We start from the raw sequence: 20,042 nt of genomic DNA on the forward strand, positions 1-20,042 counted from the left end.
TCTCTCTCTCTCTCTCTCTCTCTCTCTCTCTCTCTCTCTCTCTCTCTGTGTGTGTGTGTGTGTGTGTGTGTGTAGATATATAAGCACATTTTACCACTGAGGATGATAAGGCTCATACAAAGAGCCATAGACCATCTAACAAAAACTATAGTACCAGGCATGGGAAATCTCCCTTTGAGTGGTTGGCCAGAAAAGTCCAAGATAGGCACTGCGGTCCACCTTTGTTTGGCTCCCAGAACTTGAAGGTAAGGGCCCATTTGCTGAATCCATCACACACTTTGGGCCCAGAATTTGGAGGAATTGAACTGGAATTGACCTAGAAGCTTCTACTTCAAGGACTAGCTCTCAGAGCACCCAAAGTTGCTGTGAAAACTGCCAAGGATGAGCAATTGAAAGTCATCCTACGGGTCACGTTCTCAATCAAGTTCCTATTCACCTCGTTGCTATTAAAGCATGAAGTTGAAAACTTTCTGAAACCTGCCATAGAGCTGGGATATTGTTTATGGACAATATTTTCTATTGTTTCCTGTTTAAAAGTGAGCAGTGCCTAGTGAAATTACGTGACTATTACAGCTTTTATGATAACTACTTTTGGTGGAGTTGAAATGCTGTTTTCATTCTCCATTTGTGTAGTTTGGTGCTTTGTTCAATGTTAAGTGTTTTCAGAAAAGTATGTTTGCATGTAATTTTTTACAGTCAAAATTTTCACTGCTGAGAAGTTTCTATTGTACAAAACTTCATTTAAAAGGTTTTACTACTGAATCCAGGGCATTCTGAAGATCAAAGCCTGTGTGTAAAATGCTACCAGATGGCAAAAAGCAACAATGAACAAGCTTGAATTTTTTTAAAAAAAGAAAGTCATATCTTGTCTAAAGCCTATGAAGACCACTATAGTAATATACATACAAAGGTGCAACAATGGGCTTTATATCTTGGGAATAACCAGCAGCCACTTAAACAGACTTATGCCCTGTTTAATCTGAGAGAAAGTAATTATGCATGATACTGTAAACCTAGGCAACGACCTTTGGCTGGTTAAGGTCATGGATTCTGGAGGATAATCTGCTGCCACATTCCAAATCAGTATAATTCTGAACCACATCCTAAATATTTAGCCTTATATCTACAGATAGATGCATCTTTCACTGATCATCCAAGAATCTTTTGTTTTCCATCAGACAGAGACCATCAAAGAAATCTACAACTAGACAAAATGCAGAGAACAATCGACACAACACCCACAGCTAAGGCTCAGAGAACATTGCTGAAGAGCAGATAGAAAGACAGTAAGATCCAGAGGATCAGAACACCTGTTGTAAAATAGTGGTCATGAAATCTTAATGACATAGATCCTTAAATAAGATCTGCACAATAACATCATCAGTTGGCATTCCGAGGGAGCTGGCAGTAATTTCACAATATCCTACCCAAGATGAAGAGCTACAGGCAATTAATGGCTTCTAACAGAGGAAGAATCAGTATCTCCAGGGAAAGCTCTTTGACAGAGTATTCAATGTCAGGTGGTCATCCCTATACATATATACATATAAGAAACACTAAAAGGACTCAGCATGTTATATATATATATATGTATATATATATATATATGCATATACATGTAACAATAATGAATTTGTGGGGAGCTGGACAGGGAGAGAATGGGGCAGAAATGGTGAAAATTTAGTACACATTGTAAAATTCCAAAAAAATAATAGTGAATTAAATATTTTAAAAATTAAGTAAAAAGAAATCCTTAACACACCTCTTTCATAAATACAGTAAAAGTTGACAAATATTTCCCCAGTTGATAAGTCCAGCTGTCATCTGGATATACATTTGCTAATTCATTCATCTATTTGCTTATTTTTTCAGTCACTGAACTGGTTAGGTTTTATTGCCAACACAATATAACCTAGAATCATCTGGGAAGAGGGAACCTCAAATAGAGTTGACTTGATCAAATTGGCCTATGGGTGTCTAGGAGGAGTTGTCTTGATTACATGGCAGGGCCTATCCTAATATGGGCAGAATTATTTCTCAAGCAGAATGTCCTGGGAAGTATAACAAAACCAGGTAGGAAGAAGCCAGGAAGTGGATCAGTGAGCAACACTCCTTTATGGTGTCTGCTTGAGTTCCTGTGCTGACTTCCCTCGATGATTGATTGTAATCTGGAAACAAACCCTTTCCTCCCCTAACTCACTTTTAGTTATCATAAGAACAGAGAAGAAACCTAGAATAGTTGCTTGTTCCACAAATATTTAAGAACCTCTCAGGTATCAGGCACTGATGCTGTACACTAAGGATATAGAAAAGCAGATAATGGCAACCACATACAAGAAACAATTTCCCAGTTCATGGAACTAGACTTTGAGATCTCATAGTAGTTCTAATCACTTCAACATCTACTGTTCAATGACAGCAATACAGAATATGACTGTCATTCTAGTTTCTTTTCATCAACCCTTGTTTAACAAAAGGCTGACAACTGAAATGATTTTAATTAAAAAATAAACAATTTAGGTAGGTTTGAAGATTTGGTGATAAACAACCCTGTTTCTAGAATGTGAGATTCATGAGGCCAGGTATCTCAGTGGTTATTTTGTGCCATGATATATTTCAAATACTAAGAACAACATTCAGTGCATGCTAGGTAGTCAAAAATTATTTGTTGTGAATTATCCCTGCCTGTCTTCATTTTATGAAAATTTCAATATATATTCCTTATAAGAAAGATCATTCACTAAATATTTTAATATGTACAAAAGGCTTTCACATGTATAAATATCCTTCATAAAACCAAAGGTTATACCTCCAATTGAGTTTTGGTTTAGGAAATGGGATCATCCTACCAATAACACATTGCTCCTGTATTTTAACTGTTAAGCCAAGAATTAGCTTCACAAAAATAAGTCTCTTAAAGGACATACAGGGCAGATATAGTTTCTGGTTCCTGGAAAGACTTTCCAATTGAAACAGATCCAGTGTTTCAGCTACAAGCTGGGCAAGCTTTGCCCTTGTTGGCTGGCCTCTGGAAAGACCAGCCTGGCCTAAGAAAGCTTCTGGCACTTGTTTCTGTTTCTAATGTTGCTGCCATGGATACCCATGGTTAGAAAGCAAAGGAAAAAATATCAGATGCCTGCTGATGGTGTGCCAGACTTAGGGCAGTGAGAGGCTGAGGCACTGGCAGTAAAAAAAAAAAAGATAAAGATTGGTCCTTATCCACCAGCTAGAGAAGAGTCCCTTGAGAGAATGAAAGCTCTGGAGAAGATGTTGACCAGCTACCACTCACTGATCTGCTCAATTGTCTCACCTTAAAGCTCCTGGCAGGAGGACTCTTTGGGTAAAGAGTACCAGCACTAACAAGTTAAATTCTTCTTGATAGGCCTTTCTCAAGGTGCCTTGTTTGATAGAATTTAGAATAGAGCAAGTATAGTTACACACTGCACATATGAGGTCTGAATTTTTTCTGGGCTGTGGAAACAAACTATGCATGGTTAGGGTTTCTCACAGTTCATTGTGATCAAAGGGAAGAGAAACTGGGAGTCTACTTTATATGTGTGTAAAAGATAATGCATACATTCTCATCTGACTTTTAAAATTAGTACCTACAGGGCTGGAGAAATGGGATGTTGGTTGAGAACATTGGCTGTTCCTCCAGAGAACATAGGTTTGTTCCCAATACCTACAAAGCAGCTTACAACTATTTAAAACTCCAGGGGATCTGTTTCCTTCTTGTTTCTGTGGACACACACGGTATACAAAGTAATCAGTTTCTTTAAGATATTTTCATAAATACTTTTGGTTGTTACTCCTTCCTATCTTCCCTTCTCAGCTTTGGCTAGTTTGGACCTGCTCTGAAGACTCAGTCTCAGTCTTCTGTGACCTTTAGAGGTTATAGCATTCCAACAAAAATTCATAAATTTCAAGTTCATAATCTGTGTTTACATCACCCTATGAAATATATATTTAGCTGGGATTCTCCATAGATCAAGTATCTATCATAAATAATGAATCACAAGGTGGGCAGTTAAAACAAAACAGAAATAATTATCTCATAGGTCAAGACACTAGAGGTCTGTCTACAGAGATAACTGTTCGGTGTATTTTGACTGGCTTCTGGTACTTTCCCAGTAACCCTTTTGCCTTCCAGCTTATAGATACAGCAACCCAATTAATGATTTCATCTTTCTAATTATTAATTAATTTATTTATATACCAAATGCTCCCTACCTCCCAGTCCCTCCTTGCAGAGATCTTCCCCTCATCCCCTCCCCTTTGACTGTAAGAGGGTGCCCCCCCTGGGGGGGGCATTAAGTCTCTATAGAATTAGGCACATCCTCTCCCTCTGGGGCAAGACAGGCAGCCCTCTGCTACATATGTGCTGGGGGTCTCAGACATGTTCTTTGGTTGGTGGCTCAGTCTCTGAGAACTCCCAGGTATCTGGGTTAGTTGACACTGTTGGTCTTCCTATGGGGTTGCCATCCCCTTCAGTTCCTTCAATTTGTCCCTAACTTTTCCATAATGGTTCCTGACCTCAGTCCAATGGTTATATCTGCCTTTGTCTCAGTCAGGTACTGGGTAAAGCCTTTCAGAGGACAGCCATGCTAGGCTCCTGTCTCCAAACATGACATAGCAACAGTAATAGCATAAGGAATTAGTGCCCAGCCATGGGATAAATCTCAAGTGGGGCCAGTCATTGGTCAGCCATTCTTTAGTCTCTGCTCCATCTTTGTCCCTGCATTTCTTTTAGACAGGAGCAGTTTTGAGTTGAAAGTGCTCCATTATGTTTATAGTAGCCTTACTCATAATAACCAGAAACTAGAAGCAACCCGAATGTCCCTCAACCAAAGAATGGATATAGAAAACATGGTTCATTTATGCAACAGAATACTATCCAGCTATTAAAAACAAGGACATCATGAATTTTGTAGGCAAATGGATGGAACTAGAAAATATCAACCTGAATGAGGTAACCCAGACCCCAAAAGACATACATGGTATGTGCTTACTATGTGGATATTAGACAAAATGTATAGACCCAAAGAAGTTAAACAAGAAAGAAGGCCCAAGTGAAGATGCTTAAATCCCACTTAGAAGGGGGAACAAAATAGTCGTGGGAGACAGAGGGAAGGACCTGGATGAGAGAAGCAATGAGGAGGGGAATGGGGTCAGGATCAGGTATGAGGGGACAGGAGAGAGGCTCAGAGGGCCAGGAGAATGAATGGAAACATGTAGCTTCTGGGGGTGGAGGTCAGGGTGGGGGAAATCTCTAGAAAGTCCCAGAGATCTGGGATGGGAGACTCTCCTAGGACTCAGTGTGGGTGACCTTCACTAAAGTGGCCAACAGTGAAACCTAAAGAGACCACCTCCAGTAGTCAGACAGGGCTCCCAGTGGAAGGATGGGGACACCAATTCACCTACAAAACTTTCTGCAGTGATCTCTATGTGGCATTTTTCCATGCACATGCCTGACTCCAAATTCCTTTCTCATGGAGGGGCCAGTCAAGGAGGATTAGATCCATCCCATACCAGTATGACCATAGCCTAACTAACTATAACTTTATTCACCTTATTTTCACATAATCTACATTCCAAAGTACTTGAAGTTATTACTTCAATACAAGAATTTTGTGGTGACACGATTTAATCCACAGTATCAAATATCATCTCTAAATACAAGACCTTCCTTTCAGACATAGATGTTGATCATAACAGCTAATATAAATTATCTTAGACAGTGCCACTTTTTAAATAGCACAATTTAAGAAACATTATTCTGGTGATAATAACTCAAAAAGGTAGGGAAACAGAAGAAGCAAAAAAAAAAAAGTACATTGTTCTTCTTACAGCAATGGCTTAAAGGGGATAAAGAAGTGAAAACTGTGGATAATCAGAGCAGGACAGGCTGTCCTAAAGTGACTTAATTGCCTCTCACCTGGCAAGCAACTTCGAGATAGTTGCCACAGGGGGGAAAAAATCAAAGTTTCTTGTTACTCAAACCCTGTTTTCTAGCACATTGTAGAAGCTGCTGGCTCTTCAAATTGAACAGATTGCTCTGAGCTGAAGGAAGAAAGCAACACAAACACAGCTGAAGCGTTTTCAATATGCAAGAGGAAATGGGCAAACAAGAGGAACAAGCACCCTCAACAGGAGTGGGGGAGGGATTGGAGGGGTAGTGCACAGAAGAGACATTTGCTGAAACTTCACATTTCTGCACAGCTAGCCATGAGGTGTCACAGGGCTGGTGAATTCCTTCTTGTCATTAGAGGAGAGAGGGGATGAGATGGGTTGTTGTTGTTCTTGTTCTTGTTGTTGTTTTTCAACAGTCTCATATAGCTATCTTGAAACTTTCTAAGTACTAGAGGATGATCTTGTGCTCTGAGCCTCTGACCTTTACTCCCTAACTTCCCAGATTACAAGCATTTATGCTATTGTGCCTGGCTGAGGTGGATTGTTGAAAGCAAATATGTTGATTAGCCAGCTTTGGAGGGGGGCGCTTCAACAAATTCCCCAACTTTACAAACACAATAAGAAACCAACCAAACAAACAAACAAAAACAACCAACTTTCTTATATTCCAAGCAACAGAGTCAAGAAGCATGACTCATGCTACCAATTTAACAGAGATTTCCAGAGGGACCAGAAGAGTGACATGTTGATGTAGATAGAGATGATTACTTACTAGAGCTAGGGTAGTAGGCATTGTGTATTGTCCATATCTTTTACTGACATGAAGACAACGTAAATCAAATTGTAATATCAAAAGATTGCAGAGTGTACTTGAACTCTAAGAACAGAAATGGTACCACTTATGAAGGTATTCTACCCAGCCCATAGTGAAGTCTACCCCTCAGTTGAAGGAAACCCATCCCTCTGCTGCCTAGAATATGCATGCCTCCCAGACTGTTCATGAATCCCTCCAGCCTTGGCCACTCCAGGCTGCCTTGCTGACTATCAATTCTGCATTGATCTAGCCTTTAGTAGCACTGATTGTGATATAGGGGAATATGGGGCCTTTTGGGGAGTTCTTAGTCTCATGAATAAAAGGATTTAAGAATGATTTAAAGGGAGCCTCAGGACAATTTTATTAGAGTTTAGAAAAAATTGCTAAGGCAGGCAAGCTGTACAATTCAATAGCTACCTGGACAAAGAAAAGGGGCCTGAGAATAATAAAAAAAAAGACATGACACTTATTCTGGCCTTGAGGTCAAATACAAGACAGAGAAGCAACCATGTAGCAGGGAGTAAGGCTTTAGAAAAAGAGTAAAACTCTAGAGAAAAAGTCAAGAGTTTTAATTAAAGTGTGCTTTGAAAAGAGATCAAAAGAAGAAAAAGTAAAGTTATATGTTAGAAAAATAGACAGACTTAGAAGTCTCACATGGATGCAGTTCATAAGCTTCTGCACTAGGGGTAAGGATTCTGGGAAGCCAAAGTACAGTATCTCATTACAGAACCAAATATTATGCCTATTTCTTTAGCAGGGCTTAAGATAAGTGCATCTTCACAGGTGTGGTCCCTTAGCCAAAGTGATTGATCCAACCCATGTTGGATCTCCCCACTGGCCAGAGGTTCCAGTCTCATGACTGGCCTTTTTTTCTGTAATAATTTTGTTAAAGTCAAGTATGCTCTCTCAAATTCTGACTGGACCCACAACATTCTACCTGTGTCTATTATATGGCAAGTGTTTGAGTTGGTGTCTCAACAATTTGAGGACTCCTCACTACTGTTTCTACATGAAAATTTCTGCCCTAGTATACAAATTTAATAATTCAAATCATTGTACTGCAGTGAAGTTAGCTAACACAGAATTGTTTTAAACAAAAATATCCTTGTTACCTTAGCATATCTTTTAATTCCCCAGAACAGATGGTAGAGTTGAATGAAGATGGAGAGTCACATGTGAAGACAAAAGAAAGCAGAGAGAGAAAGAGAGAGCCAGAATTATAAGTACAATGAACCCCTGATCAAGACTATCAATGGTCTCTCTGTCATCTGTAGCTTCTTTTTCATGCACTCCCAGAGTATACAGAAACAGGCTCCATTGGGGTCCTTTTGGCTCATTCTGGTGTCCTCCATTACAGTCAGGGTGATAGTGAGTCAGATACACGTGCTTCTAATCCAGGCAGTTAGGGAGTAGAGGTAGGAGGCTCAAGGTTCAAGGTCATCATCTGGTATTTAGCAAGTTGAAAGCTAACTATGTGAGACCCCATTGATACATTTCAGACTTTAATTCAGTGGTGTGCCATTTAGCTATTGGGTCCTAGCAGAAGGTTCATGACTGCTATGGTTTACTGGTAATTTTTTCCTGCTTAAAGTGCATTGACTACTCAAACCCAAGTGTGTTTCAGGCATGATTCAATGTCTTTCCCTCACAGAAAGAGACTGGTCATTGTCTAGCCACAAAGAGAAATGAGAAAAAGGCAGGTGTCACAATATGATTGAGAAATCCATTATCTTCTATCTTTTGCTCAAAATTTCCTAATTCATTCACTATGAATTCATTTCATTAAGATATGGTTGCACACTAGTAGTTTTTATGGACTACAAAATAAAGGCTCTGTGCTCAGAGCCTAATGTCTATAAAGAACGATATGAATTTGAACATGTTAGATGGGATGGAGTGATGGCTCAGAGGTTAAGAGTGCTTAGTGTTCTTATAGAGGACCTAGATTCTGATCCCAGCCCCTACATGGTATCTGTCAACGACTCATAATTTCTGTTCCAGGAGAGTCAATGCCCTCCTCTGACCTCTGTGGTCTCAAACATGTATGTAGCTCATATACCGCAGGCACACACACACACACACACACACACACACACACACACAGGTATTTGTTTGAAGAAGAAACATTGTGGAGTGGCACAGAGTGCTGGAAGAATAGAGGAAAGACTGCAGTAATTAAACTCACTTTGTGGTAGTATGTGCCAGGCCAACAGAATGGCACCGTTTTTTCATAGCTATATTGACATACATCCTGTCTGCTCCAATAAATATTCCCAATGTGGCTGTGCTGCCTCTTTGGTGGACATGAGAGGATGTCCTCCCAGTATGAATGAAGAAAGGAGAAACTCAAGGTAGAATGGAGAGTTTGGGAAGTAAGTAAGAAGACTAGGAGAAAGGGTTCATCAGTGTCCCAGAACAGGAATGTTCACCCCTCATCTTGTATCAGAAAATTATTGCTTAGAAAAAGGAATTGAGTTGGCAAAGATAGAAGAACTCATCTCACTCAACCAATATATAATGCTTGAATCCCCTTGAGACTATCATTACAAACAGATGCCCACAAAAGAGATAAAGTTTTGTGAGAGAAAATGGAATTTAAGCTGAATCCTCAGAAATCTAGCCTCTTTTCTCTCTCTGCTGGAACTCAATTTCAGAGCTGCACACATGGGAAAAACATCCAGTCATTGGGTCTTGGTGCTTGAAAACTAAAAGAAAGATTTGGCAATGGCAATGCCCTAAGGACTCTAACAAAATATGATGCATTTTCAGAGGATAATTTTCAGTGGCAAATTGCCTAGGGCATACAAGGATATAAAGAGAGGAGTGGAGAATGCAGAGAAAATTATGTTAGAAGTTAGATAATGAAGACTTTTGAGATCAGGACACCTAATACAAAGTTGATTCAATGGTGACTACAGAGTCTTTGGCAAGTTTAGAGCAGAGGAGAAGATATATTCTTAAAAATGGATTCAGAAGATGGGGGTGTGGTCACATCTTGTGCCCAAAACCATGTCTTCCCACTCATCCTCAATAAGCCAATTAAAAGAATCAAATTAATAGTGGAAAAGGGGGGTATTCAATGTGGTCACATTGGGAAGAGAGATAAAGAGATTCAGCAACCATCACACCAAGCCTTGCCCAACTTTGGGTCCAGAAGTGAGATTAAAGTTTGAATAGAGCAGACCTGTGGGTCATAACCACTATAGGGAGTCTAAGAGCACTTTCACAGAGGTGTTTACATAAAACCTTCATAAAAAACAGATATTTACATTACAATGTATAACAACAATAAGAAGCACAGTTATGAGGTAGCAACAAAATAATTTTATGATTGAGATCATCACAGGGTGAAGAACTGTATTAAATGGCTGCAGCCTTAGAAAGATTGAGAAGCACTGAAATAGAAAGGACAAGACTATGTCCATCTAAGCAGTCTCAGTCATACCCAAAGATGTGGTCCCACTGACCTCTGACCCAGCAGCATTTGGGCTTCAGTCTCATCATATATGGTGGCTTGACAAGTTGTTAAAACTCTATGAATGATATCTGTATCCTGGAAACAAGTTCACCTCTAGCTGGGGCTTTTCCTTCTCCCAGCATGAGATTCCTGGGGAAATTCCCATTTCTTTGGAGTATATTGTTTTAATAGTCTAATAATCAGATTGAGAAATACAAGTGTCATTTAAAAATACTTTTATCCCTTCCAAGTCTAAGGCAAACAGAAGACTGGAAAATAGACTGTAAGTTGGAGTCTCTTGGGGAAAGGATGAGAGCTCCAGTTGGGACAATAAACTGCAAATAGCAAAGAACTTTTAAAAGTGGGACCTGATGACTAGTGTGTGTGTGCTTGTGTGTGTTTACGTGTGTGTGTACATGCATGCATGTGTATATTCATCCAGCAGTTAAAGATGATTAAAGAGCTAGACCATTGGCTAGTTCCTTTGGTCTTTGGGACAAACTACAATGTATAAATAAAGAAGTATAACGAGGCATACCAAAATCACAGCAGTTGGAAGGCTGGAGCAAGAGCACTGTGAGTTTGAAGGCAGGCGGATTATAAAACCAAAACCTGTTTCAAAACAATAAGACAAAAACAAAAAAGCAAACATAGGTGTCATGAATGATCATTCCTGAAAAGAAGCTGTGTCTGCAAAGACTAGTTGACTGATTATAACAGCAGTGATATGAAGAGGCTGTCATGTTGCAGGCCCAGAGTGTAAATGACTTTTATCATTGGTTAGCTTTAGCCTCCTGAATAGACATTCTTTGCCCACCTCTGTATCAGACCTAACATCTTGCCACTAATAGATGAAAACCTTTTGTTGTCTGTCAACTTATCAGACTGGTAGTTTCCACCAACCCAAAAGCTAAGAATGTCATCAAATAGCATCTGATGCCTGTGGGACAGATTCTTCCATTTTTCTATAACTGCTTTTCCATTGTAACCAATGAATTATTTGCCTTGGTTTATCTTTGTTCTGTTATTATAAAAATTCATGAAACTGCTTCCATGTGGCAACTTGCAGTAATATAGTATGATGGTTTGAATGAGAATGGCCCCATAGGCCCATATATTTGAATTCTTAGTCACTAGTTAGTGGAATGTTTGAGAAGGAATAAAAGGATTGGGAGGTATGGAATTATTGGCATAACGAGGCCTTGTTGGAGGAAGTGTGTCTCTTGGGGTGGTCTTTGAAATTGTAAAAACACATGTCATATCCAGTCTCTCTCCCTCTCCCTCTCCCTCCTGTCCTCCATCCCTCCCTCTCTCTCTCTTTGTGTGTGTGTGTGTGTGTATGTGTGTGTGTGTGTGTGTGTGTGTGTGTGTGTGTGTGTGTCAACCCCCCTCTCTCTGGCTGCCTGCCTGCTGCCTGTGGATTAGGATGTAAATAAAGCTTTCAGCTACTTCTCCAGCACCATGCCTCCCTGCCTGCTGCCATCTTCCCTGATATGATAATAATGGCCTACTCCTCTGAAGTTGTAAGAAAGCCCCCAATTAAATAATTTCATATTATTAAAAATAGACTTTTTTCTTTATAAGAGTTTTCTTAGTTATGGTGTCTTTTTCAAGAAATAGAACAGTAACTAAGATACTTAACTTCACAATCTTGGGCTTTGGTTACTTAGACTTGTCTCCAGAATAGGTGAGAGGTGTGTTTTTGTGTCAACAGTATCATACTGAACAAAAACAATCTCAGGACCAGGCCATCTGACAATCAGAGGAATAGTGTTCCATTAAATTCAACAATCCTCCATGTGTACTCTGAGCTTTGTGCACCATTCTGCTAGTAAGATAACTTCTCTTTGTTCTCTTAAGTGACCTATTTATTTTCAAAAATAACTATCCTTCATTCAGAACTTTCTCTGTTACAATCATTTCTTGAATTTTATTAATTAGCATTGTTCTTTCATAGTTTTATGCATCTACACTATATATTTCAGTCATTTTCAATCCCATCTACTTTGCTGTGATCACACTGTGGTTAACACTACTAGCACTGGACTCTATTTAGAAAAAAAAGGAAGAGAAAATTACTCTTGTTTGTTGAGAATAAATGGATCATGACAGACTAAGCAACTTTCATTAGCTTGTTTCCTTATCGTAAAAAGAGCCCCAGGTCAAGGTAATCCATCCCTTCAAGCACTTTAATCTCACCTAAACCATATTGTTCTCTGAATGAAATACATCCAGAGAAGAACATCATTCACTCAACCTTCTCACAAGCTGTGTGCTTACTGGTTCAACAAGTAACAAAAGCTCATGTGATCATCAGAATGAAGAGCACTTCTTTGATCCATTCATATTCATGATTTCTGCTACAAATAAAACAAAAGCCTCCAAAGCATTCTCTCTGGGACTATGAAACTGTATCATATACGTGTACAAATATTAAATAAAATATTTTTAAAAATAACTTCCAAATGAGTAGCAATGTATGACTCACTGCCAAGCCTTGCCCACCTCTGAGAATAGACACAAAGGGACACAGAACAGTCAGCCAGATCAGCTCCAAGAAGATAGAAACAGTCTCTGAACTAGGGGCAAAATGCAAAGCTAGTAAAAGACTTATGTCTTTTCTTAAGAAAAGATAAGACTTCCTACTTTAGTTAGGAAAATTATATTCCAATGATCCACTGCATAGTAGATTGACTAGAATTAATAACAGTAATACAATAGTTCAAAATCACTACAAGAGAAAATTTTTAATGTTTCAATACAAAGAAATGAATAGCTTTAAGATAATTATTATACTCATTAGTCTGATCTCAGCATTATACAAGAGACAAATGTATCCATAATCACATTATGCTTCCAAAATATGTAAAATTATTGTCGAGTAAAAATGAAACCTATAAACCCAATACTTGAGGGCTGAGGCTGGAAAGTCCCCATAAACTTAAGACTACATATAGAGTTCCAGGCCAGCCTAGGTGATAGAGTATGACTTAGAAAAATGGTTCACTGAGGTAGCTCAGCAGGTTACATTACTCTGCCATCAAACCCAGCAACCTGTTTAATACCTAGAATTTGTGTAGTGGAAGGAGACAACTGACTCTGGCAAGTTGTTCTCTTGCCTCTATACCTGAGTCATGGCATGCACATACCCATACATATGTACACCCAAAATAAAACAGATGAATATAAAAATAAACAGAAAAAACAGGAGGCTGAACAGATGGCTCATTCTTTAAGAGTACCTACTGCTTTTACAAAGTAACTGAGTTTGGTTCCCAGTATCTATATCAGGTGGTTCACAACTGCCTGGGGCTTCCAGGGCTCTTTTTATTCCTTTGAGCTTCATGCTCACCTGCATTCTCGAACCCCTCCTTCCCAACTCCCCACCTCCCCTGACACACACATTTATATACATAGTTTAAAATAGATCTTTTAAAAAAAATAAAATTGAATAAAAAAGTAAAAACAAAATTTATGTGAGTCTCAAAGACTATATTGCCAGAAAACACTGATATTTTAAAATCATGTCTCAAAAGGGGGGTGGATAATGAAAAAGGAAGGATTAGGTTGGTTGGCGTATGGGAGGGCAAAATGTAGGAGGACGTACAGGATGGATAATTAGCACCCAAAGCCTTTTGAAAAAGGCATATGGAAACCAAACATTGTAGCATCTTCCTAAAATATATACACATACATATGTGGACACACAAATGATAGATAGATAGATAGATAGTTTAAATGGAGCTATCCTATAAAGGGGTAAATACCCAAACTAAACATAACATATACCTAGTACCAAGAATAAGTTTACCCATTTTTGAATTGCTGTCTGGTAGGGAGCCATAGGCCACCCACCAAAATAATAGGCTATAACCATTGCTCTAGATTGCCCTTCAGAACTTGATGGTAAGACCTTATTGGGGAAGATGCCACATTGTCAAGTCATAAAACATGGTGAAATTAAATTGGTACTGAACTGGAATCTTCATCCCTTCTAGCTAGCTTCCATATGCCAGAAGATATATTCTGCCTGAGGAGAACAATAAGCATCAATCATACCCTGCTGTGAACCCTGGGAACTATAATAACAACTGTCCCAGCAAGATCACACTGCCTATTGGTGGAATAGTAGCACAGGTATTATAGGTATAAACACATTCTGACTGGAATTAAGTCCTACTCTGTGAAAGAGAACCCATCACTTGCATCATATTGAAGCCAAGAAACTGTGACTAGCTATTTTATAAGTTATAAGAGAGAATCTACCATTTTTATTTTTGTAAGTGAATAATATATTAAAATAACTCCTAACAAGTTATCATTATGCCCAGGTCACTGCATTTCAACTGTGACTAGCTATTTTATAAGTTATAAGAAAGAATCTACCATTTTTATTTTTGTAAGTGAATAATGTATTAAAATAACTCCTAACAAGTTATCATTATGCCCAGGTCACTGCATTTCTTAGCCTGAATCAAAGAAGTTTCTTACAGTAGAAGGCAATTAACATAGAGACCAACAATAATTCAGAGTATAGAAAATAAAAGACTTAGAAGTACTCAGTACTCTGCCATACCCCTCCAATCCAAGGCTTAGGAATCCTCATGGAAGAGGGAGCAGAGAGTGTATAATCACTAAAGATGGTAGATGACTCCATGAAAACAATGTTTTTCAGATACAACAGAGTAGATACTCAAATGAATTCACAGCAGTCGAGACCTGTGTAAACTAAAGCCAGACAGAATCCTAGCGTGGAGGACAGGAGCGAGGCATGGGGTCCCATTCCCAAGTAAGGAGCTATTGGTAACTGACAACTTCTTACAGAAAGAGAGAGACAGAGACAGAGACAGAGTTTATGAGTCTCTGTTCTTTTAGGGTGTAATCCTTAATAAGTTGACCACACTCTAGGGAAGGCCCTACCCAAAAGAGCATATGTGCAAAATAATCTAGACGCTATAAGTGTTATGGGGTGGAGCACACGCATGAAGTTGGGTAGGTAGGAAGGTGGAAGTGGATCTGGGAGAAGTTAGGGGAAGAGATGAATATGATCAAAATACATTGTATGAAATTCTCAAATTATTAATAAAATATTATTTTTAAGAATCACATCTTTTAGTCAAGTCTGAAAGGCCCAACAACATGAGTTATAAATAAAGCCAATGAGTTAGTGTCTTTTTCCCTATAAGCAGTATCTGGCCTCCTGTTGTGTCAGATGGGCCACTCAGTTCTGAGTCATTCATAATATTCCAATACCACCACAAACTTTTCCTCTCTTTACTTGTACAGTTAGCAATGCTTTGAGGCAATATTTTAACAGGATTTTAAGCCTGTGTGGGAAGGTATCAACTAAACAGGAGTAGGTATTTATAAAGGATAGCCATGAGACACAAAGAGTATGAAGAAGAAAGAAGGGAATCACTTTCTGCTTTGTTATTCCTGAGTATATATTCAAGCCCCAAGCCCAAGCTCCCAAACAATTATTACCTTCTGTGTTCCTGGATCCTGCCCACTAACACACCAGAGAAGTGAGTAAGTAATGAATCGAGGTAATAGCACCTAGAAATTTTTATTATATCTCCTAATTCAGTTGTATGCTCACTCTGAGTTCGTTAATAGGGCTTCTATGGAGTCACTGGTTGGGACAATACGGCATAGTAAAAAGATCAATCAGCTTGAATTTAATGACTCATCTTTCTTCAAGCAACCCACTTTACTATCTGAACCTTACTCAGAACACAGAGTAGTTTTCCCACCTACTACAGTTAGTGTAGTCTAGTCAAAACTCTCTGGCATTAGGGCTTTCACTAGACTCAAAGTGCTCTGGTCAAAGGATCCTTAAAGCTCTGGGCTCTTCCCTGCTGGACTTCCACTCCCTTTTGGCTGTGGGAAAAATGGATTGAGTGTCAGCTGACTAAACAAACAGAACCCTCAAGGAGAAGACAGGACACGGGATATCTACTTTTAGTTAACCAATAAGTGGCTAAAATCCTCCCTGAAGCCATAGCACAGCAGGCTAAGAATTTGATAGCTGATGAAATCCAATACCATTCTCTACGGAAAAGGTAATTTTCCAGAACTCTTGTTCGCAGTTCAATGTGAGTATGGTATCAATAGTATCCTTTTTGTTTTCTTTATGAAAAAGAGTGCTGTGTCTTGTTCATACAAAAGGCATGAATGTAAAATATATATTTTAATATTTAGATATATATTTTAATAATATATATTGTATAAAATATACAAGAAGGAACTGTCTCCCCTGATACCTTCCACCACATGAGAGTCTTAGGTAAGTATAATTTCAGAATTCTGTTATAACACACATACACACACACACACGCACACACACACACACACTCATTCATTCATTCATTCATAGTTATTTTTCCTATTGCCATGGTAAAACATTATAAACCAGGCAACAGTTTCAGAGGGTTAGAGTCCATGTCCATCACATCATGGAACCTAGCAACAGACAGGCATAACATTGGAGAAGTAGCTCATAGCTTATATGTTGAGACAGCAACTATTAAGGAGAGAGAGAGAGAAAGAAGGGGAGGGGATAGAGGAAGAGAAGGAGGAGACAGGGAAACAAGGAGGAGCGAATGCTAGTGAAACACCTCCTTCAAGAAGGCCATACCTTCTAATTCTTACCAAATGCATAGTTCTATTACCTGGGGTTCAAGCATTCAAATATAAGAGCTTATGGGAGGATTCTCATTCAAACCACCACATAAATGTATATACAGAGTTCCCACAAAACATTATTTTATACGGTTGGCTTCTGATATTCACCAATATATCCTCAGAAATTTATAAACACACACACACACACACACACACACACACACTTTTTTTTACTTATTTATTATATGTAAGTACACTGTTGCTGTCTTCAGACACCCTAAGAGGGCATCAGATCTCATTATGGGTGGTTGTGAGCCACCATGTGGTTGCTGGGATCCAAACTCATGACCTTCGGAAGAGTAGTCAGTGCTCTCAACCGCTGAGCCATCTCACCAGCCCCCCTCACACACACACTTTTAATGGTTTTAATGGTAGGTTTATATGTAGTTTCACCTAGTCAAAGTTATCCAATACTTTACTGATGAATGTTTAGCATTTTTTCTTTGTTTTCTTTTTTATTACATATATATATTTTATTCCATGACTGAGGGAAAAAGTGCTGAAGATGAGGTCTCTGGCTTCTGGTGGATAAAACATTATTGTCATCCAAACCATAAACAACAGGGAGTCTAGGTCACCAGTACACAGTCTTGGCTGTATTCCTCATTTGGTTGAAATCTCTAGATTCCTTCCACCAGTGCAAAAGCTTGAGACAGTTTTGCCAGCAGAGAGCTCAGAATCCAGCAATGGCTCTCTCACTCTACTAAAGTTTGTCTTGCCTTTATGGATTCTATCCCAGCCTTTCTGGAATATCAAGGAAAGCCAAATGATACACTGAGACTAATAATTCTTCAAACCTCAAGCCTATATGTCAACCCATCTATGGCAGAACTAGACCTCTCAATGACATTAATTTCCTGATCTTTTTGGCCCCCTACTCATCCATAGGAAGTAATGTATGACCAGTCCTGGCATTTCTTTAGGGTAGAAGGCGGAAACCACCATAAACTTCACCTTAATTTGTCACTGATTATATTAGCCATGGATACTCCTTTTAGAGCTTCCCAGTTTATGAATTTTTCACTCCATTTATTTTTCAAAGCCCATTCTGTTGAATATGAAATTTAGCACAAGCCAAGACTTCTCAGTAACTGACGTCAATACCAACTTGGAAGCAAAACTAAAGAAAGAGATCCTGTGCCAATATTGTGGATTAAGTGAAGAATTCCTTTCTGTCTTTCCCAGGGGCTCAACTGGTTGAATACTTCTTGAATGTTTAACAAGGAGTGTTATTATCTATCCATTTTCACATGCATTTGTATTGACACAGTTCTCCTCTGAGCAGCAGTGTTGCAGTTTTGCAGAACAGCCTCCATATGACAGTTAGTACAGAAGTACCTAATGCATTGGTCTCCTTTAATCTTTGCAACTACTTCTTTTAAACAGCTACTATGGAAAGCCACTGGTTAATAAGCTCACGGGGCCCCATTCTGAACTGAGGAGCTATTGGTGGTTGATAGGTCCTAGGAGAGGGAAAATTGTTTTTCTTTGGGGATACTCAGTGTACTTACTTGGTCATTTTAAAAATTAAAGAAGATCTGAAGTTGAGAGTAAGACACATTGTGGTGATCTGGTGGATTTGAAGCGAAGAAATGAGGCATGACTATTTTTTTCTACACATGTGTGACTTCTCAAATAAATACTGCCACTGTTATTTAAAAGAAAAACTGAATTCAAATATAAATAGGAGTTTATTTGTTATATAATTTTTTCAGATTTTTAAAATATAGTCCAGATGTGAATCTGCTCTCAGATACACAGGTGACAAGTACTTTCTTCTTTACTGTACACTGATTCATTCGGTGTAAGGAAACTTTCTAAAATTCATGATGCCCCAATTTGTCTACTGTTTATCTCATTTCCTATGCAGCTAGAATCTTACTCAGAAAGTATTTACCTGTGCATATGTATTAAAATATTTCTCTTATTTTTCCTCTAACAGCCTGCAAGTCTTATATTAATCTATTTTATCTATTTTGAAAATTTTTTTTTGTACAAGATGAGAGACAAAGATTATATTCAGTTTTCACAGCATCATTTTCTGATACCCACAAAGAATGGAATATGTTTTTGGCACCTTTGTTAAAAACCTGGTGGCTATAGATGCATGAATTGTTTCTGGCTCCTCTAATCTATTCCACTGGCCTATGTGTCTGTTTCTCTGTCAGTATCATGCTGTGTTGTATACTATGGTGCTATCACATAATTTGAAATCAGGCATTGTGAGACCCCTAGCATTGGTCATTTTTAGTTAGGACTGTTTTGGGTATTTCAGGTCTTCTATGTTTCTGAATACATGTTAGAAGTTTCAAAATATTTCTTTGAATTTTAACAAGACTGTATTATTAAGTAATGTGAACCTTGTCTTTGTAGAAACAAAATATATTAATTCTATTCCATTTATACTATAAATGATTTTCCAAAAAAAAGTTATCATAAGATTCAAACAGTATCAGGATACAGTATGTATCAACTTGTTTGATTTCTGTTATCATGACCTAGGAATATCTATCTTCTTCAGCAAGATGTAAGCTTCATATTGTTTAATAGAAATTCACATATTTAATATAGGTCAGACTCATTTATTCTTCATAACAAATGAGTGTGTGAACTCATGACTATTATTATTTCCATTATTCAAAAGTAGAAACCAGGGTACAGAGAGGTTTATGAGTTATATGCTGTCAAGCAGCTGCTAAGTAGAAATAAGAAGATTCAAACCCAAGAAATCTGATTGCAGAGTTTATGTTCACTGCTATTCTTTGCAGGTGTTTTGTGAAACCTGAAGACAGAGATCTTATACTGTTCACCACTTATATCCTCTATGCCTAGTACAATGCCTGGAAAGTACTCCAAGTTCAATAAATGCATCTTTTTTTCTTATAAATATATCAAGTCTCATATAGACTAGGCTGACTTTGAACTCTCTGTGTATCAGGGCTCACGAACTTTTGATTCTCCTGCCTCTATTTCCCAAGTGCTGGGAAAACACTCATTTGTCACCATGTTATGCTCAATAAATATATTAATATATTATGCAAGTGAAGGAAAATGAATAAGATACAAAAATAGAGAGCACTGAATTTAGAATACACTTAGATTTTAACTCCTGTTCTTTACAATCTGGACTCCAGGCCACAATCTATAATTAATATAAGATCAGGATACCTACAATTG

The sequence above is a fragment of the Grammomys surdaster genome, unplaced genomic scaffold, assembly GCF_004785775.1.
Source record: "Grammomys surdaster isolate TR1022 unplaced genomic scaffold, NIH_TR_1.0 222, whole genome shotgun sequence".
Lineage (NCBI taxonomy): Eukaryota > Metazoa > Chordata > Mammalia > Rodentia > Muridae > Grammomys > Grammomys surdaster.